Genomic DNA, 5,127 nt, shown 5'->3' with positions numbered 1-5,127 from the left:
AACTGTAGGAAATATTGTCAGTGAAAAAAAAGTGTTCTGGTTACATGAAAATTAGATGTGAAGTATCCATGGTTTTGCCTTTAAGAGCAATTAATTATGTGTCTATAACTGTAGGTCTACGTGGGGTTAGATTATAGGCTCCCAAAGTCTTAAGAAGTGCTCAGTGGGCACTGGTTTATGAGTAGATGAGGCAGTCCTGGACAGGATGGAAGTAACATCCTCAAAGGACAAATGATCAATCCCAAGGCCACGGAGGGACACCACACTCAATGTCAAAACTGTTGAGTGAAGTCATTGCTTCAGAAAGCAGGAGAGCTCTGCAACGTTGAAATCCGAGAGCTACTGCTCATTTGCTACACAGGGTCTGGATCTTCCAAGGGAATTGCAGTTTCCTTGGTCCCATGGGATCGTGAGGGGCAGTTTACTGCCATGATTAAGGTTGAGGAATCCCATTACTGACTCAGAGGGAAAGGTGGGGTTTTACAACAGGTGACTGAAAACAAAGTCATGCCAAGGTTATGGATGACAGGTGAGATCGAGATCGTGGTAATTCAGACCCCGGATCTCTTGATGGGTTTATGGAGTAGAGAATGTGCGTCTCTTGTACACTTAACCCCTCCCCCTCCACCCACGCTTTTTTTTTTTTTTTTTTCCGCTTCAGCCATTGCTGCAGCAGGCCACTTGATACAGGTGTGACCTGACATCATTTCAGTTTGTCAGGACGCCATCCTTTTTCTATAGTGGAGACTTTTTTTTCTGCTGCTGTCATAACTGTGGAAATCCACCAAATAACTTTGATACATTCACAACCCAGGAATTTTCAAGAGTGAGACTTGATTAATGACATGGGAAAGCTGGTGGATAAAATATCCTCTGCTTTTTGGTTTCAGGCTTAACCTGCCAAGGTGCACTCCCATGTTTTTAATAGTGACCTGAGGGGAATTGAAACAGAAATGAAGATGACTGAAATGGTCATTCAATTTAAATGTTAATGTTTACATATAATATGTGATTTTAAACATGATTTAATATCTCACAAGGTAGTTAGAAAGTACTGTTCACTAGTTCATTTGGTTGAAATCAAAGTCAACCCTCAAAACCTCTCTAATCGAAAATACGAAAATGAAACTGAATAAATAATCATGTGAAATTTACTGTCACAAATTATTTTAGCTTCAGTCAATTTATAAATTAGCGCTTCCCATACTGTATGCCACATCAGATACTGTTCCAAAGGCCTTAGATTGTTAGCAGCTTTATGTCTATCCCTTTCTCAGACTGCACACAGTGGAAGTAGATTTTTTGCAGCTCCTTGTGTAAAATTACCATACACTTCTGTCTCCTCTTCCCTAAAAACCATGGGCATAAGGAAGCATACCTATAAGGTACCATAGATCTCATCTGATTCAGAGTTCAAAGTATCAGAGTTATTTGCATATTATCCTGCTTAATTTCTATTTTGATCTTCACCATTGGTTTCAGACTGCAGACTTGTAATTGCATTTCCTTGAACTCATAGGATACAATTGGATTAGCTCCATATGCCAGTACCTACTGATACTGTAATGTTTAGGACACTCTACTTGCACGTTCATCTTTCCCATTCATAGCCCCAAATTTTCTTAGATCGCTTCGATTCTGCATCTAAGATTATAAAAGATACATATTTTGCATATAGTTACATTCACCATGGTGAGAATCCCCAGTATGTCCCTTAGGATTGAATGATGTACTTGTCAACTATTATCTTAAATTAATTCATAAAAGTCATATATGGTTATCTTCCTGACTATTAGGCTGTCAATCTCATTGATGGAATGTTGAGAAAGAGAGGAAAGAAGGGAGGGTGCTGGCATAAAGAAGGAGAGGGTGGTTAGAAAAGAAAGACAGGAGGAAGAGTTGTGGAGAAGCCAGGGTAAGAGGAGTAATGCAAGGTGGAATTCAGTTGAAAATAGCAGAGAAAAGAACAAAGAATCTGTATGCAAAAGGGCTAAAATGCTGTTAGTGAATTTGACAAAGAGATACTTTTATTTTTACCTGAATATGATTTAGTGATGCTTAACAATTCTCTAGCTTAGATGTATTACTTTATAAAGAAATGTGAAAAATTTTTTTTTGTTAATCTTCACGCAAGGATATTTTTCCAATAATTTTTAGAGAGAATGGAAGGGAGGGAGGATAGGGGAGAGAGAGAAAGAGAGAGAGAGAGAAACATCAAGGTGAGAGAGACACATTGATGGGTTGCCTACCACACTCTCCCTAACTGGCCCTGGAATTGAACGTGCAGCTACATGCCCTTGAATGGAACTGAACCTGAGACCCTTCAGTGCAAGGGCTGACAGTCTAAATACTGAGCAACACTGACCAGGGTTGAAGTATTTTTTTTATCATAAACAAAGTAAAAAAACAACCCACTGAGGAAAAACATTACATATATAACAAAGGATTGCCAACTCTAACATAAAAATAAACTTTTAAAATCAATTTAGCACTATAAATAAAAGGACACAGACTCTCACAGAAAATAAAATATAAACAGCTGAAATCATGGGAACAAACATCTCTCCTCAGTAGGAATGAAAAAACTTTGAATTAGAACATTACTTAGATATTTTTGTCTTCAATATTAGCAAAACAATATTTGAAAAATACTCTTAGTGGGGATAAGATTTTTCCTGCACTGTTATAAATTTAAGCAAATTTTTGAAGGCAATTTTGTGATAGATATCAAGAGTCAAAATAATTTTATGTCATTTGTGTAATAATTTCTTATCTAGAAATGTATTCTAAAGATACCATAAGAAATATGAAGTTAGACTATTTATAGTGTTGCTAATCACAAATTTAATAGGCTTACATTTTTATAAGATGATGATGCTTAAATAAATAATATTTATAGAGAAATTATACAACCAGTGATATTCTTTATAAAATAATATTGTATGGCATGAAGAATCCTATATAATAAAAGGGTTATATGCAAATTGACCCTAACAGCAGAATGACCAGAACAACCACTCGACCAGTCACTATGAGGTGCAATGAACACCTCTCAATCCCTTCCTGGGCCAGCAGGCTCCCATCGCCTGATGGTGAATGGGGAACCGGGGGTGGCTGGCAATGGGGGGTGGGGCCGGCTTCTGGCAGCCAGAGAAGATAGCCCTGATCACAGGCCAAGCCTAGTGACCATACCCATGAACAAATTTCGTGTGCTGAGCCTCTAGTATAAGATAATTTAAAGTAGAAAATAGGATAAACTGTTTAAGTAGCGAGTTTCATATAAAGATTGTGTATGCATGTGTGCATGCATGCACACACATGCTCTATCTTATTTTGAGATGCCCCTTCCTTTATGTTATTCAAAATAATTACAATAAAAGAAATATCTTTTTTAAAAATTTTTTAAATATATTTTATTAATTTTTTACAGAGAAGAGGGGAGAGGGATAGAGAGTTAGAAACATTGATGAGAGAGAAACATCAATCAGCTGCCTCTTGCACTCCCCCCACTGGGGATGTGCCCGCAACCAAGGTACATGCCCTTGACCAGAATCGAACCTGGGACCCCTGAGTCCTCAGGCCGACGCTCTATCCGCTGAGCCAAACCGGTTAGGGCGATAAAATAAATATCTTACAGTTTTTTATATAGATCATTTCTGCAAACTCTCTTATTCTTGATAATAATAATGTAACCTTTAAAAAATTATGCGAACTAAAATTTAGATGAGAAAAGTAGGTTTGAACTACACAGCTCTGCTGATAATCAACAGCTGTTGGAAAAACAAACAAAAAAACAAACCCTTGATTGTTCCTCTATGACATAGGGGGCAGGAATGCACCCACATGAGAATTGGTACCCAAACCCCCATTCTGCTAATGATAGCTGTTGAGTGTTGGCCTACTTAATTAACCTCTCTATTTCTCTCAGTTACTTCACTACAAAATAGGAGATATCATTATATCTACTTTATAAGCTTTTTGTGAAAATTACAAGTGTTAGTACATTTAAAAGCAGGTAGAGTAGTGATTAACAATTACTAAGCACTAAGTAAATGTTATCATTGTTTTTGTTTTTGTTTTATGGAACTCTTCACGAATTTGCGTGTCATCCTTGCGCAGGGGCCATGCTAATCTTCTCTGTATCGTTCCAATTTTAGTATATGTGCTGCCGAAGCAAGTACCATTGTTTTTACATTATATTATAAAACATGATTGCTTCCTGAATAATTGTACTAGCAAAACTTAATCACTGCTCCCACTCAAAATTACCTTTCTTTTTCTAATTATTCAAATTTAACAGGGAGCTCTGGGCTAGTGAAATTATTGAAATCTATTTGGGACAATTCATTGAAATTATTTCCAATGAAGCCCAATATCCTTCTGACTTAAAGGATCCTTGCAGATGATTTTTTTAGGTGCAAAAAATTTTCCCAAATAGAAAATACATAAAATAGTTTGACAAGTAGTTACATGAGCCTCACTAGTTCTTAAGTCATATTTGCTTTCTAAAATCATTGTTCAGTAACAGACAACCAGCTAAATTAGTACATACCTGTTGCAAAATATGTACTAATTAGTATAATACCAACAATACTGTGATTTTTATCCATTATTTTATTAAGGCTGTTATATAGCAAATCTATCTACCATCTAAACATACATACATACATATATACCTATAAAGTTATAGACTTGATTTAGAAGATCAATAAAAAATATCCCTACATAATATTGGCACATATAAAATTTATAAATGTATACATATATACACTGAGTGGCCAGATTATTATGACCGGCCAGATTATATGACCACCCATCAGTATTTCATTGATACTTCCAAAAATAATGAATATTGAAAACTTCCTAAGCAAATACTCTCAAGGTTTTATTATTATTATTATTATTTGCATAACTAATTCACTTCATTGTACTGATGGGGTGGTCATAATAATCTGGCCGGTCATAATAATCTGGCCATTCTACAAATCCAGTATATATCATTGGAATTTTTGGTTCAATTAGATTAATGTCAAGCCTAATGCTTTCTTCCTTAACCCGAAGTTGGGGATGGTTTCTTTCATTGAACCAGTTGATAAGCACATGCAGGATGGGTTGGAGGATCAGGTG

At 36.1% G+C, this 5,127-nt stretch overlaps 1 non-coding gene across 1 annotated transcript; it reads right to left on the bottom strand.

The window, feature by feature from the left end:
- Positions 1–4,074: 4,074 nt before the first annotated feature.
- Positions 4,075–4,181, bottom strand: LOC138999013 (U6 spliceosomal RNA). Its single transcript, XR_011469285.1, has one exon. It is a non-coding gene; the product is annotated as a U6 spliceosomal RNA (small nuclear RNA).
- Positions 4,182–5,127: the final 946 nt, after the last annotated feature.

Source organism: Myotis yumanensis, unplaced genomic scaffold, assembly GCF_028538775.1.
Source record: "Myotis yumanensis isolate MYYU_CA2020_CCGP unplaced genomic scaffold, mMyoYum1.0.hap1 SCAF_21, whole genome shotgun sequence".
NCBI lineage: Eukaryota > Metazoa > Chordata > Mammalia > Chiroptera > Vespertilionidae > Myotis > Myotis yumanensis.
This window is presented reverse-complemented; position numbering and strand designations above follow the sequence as displayed.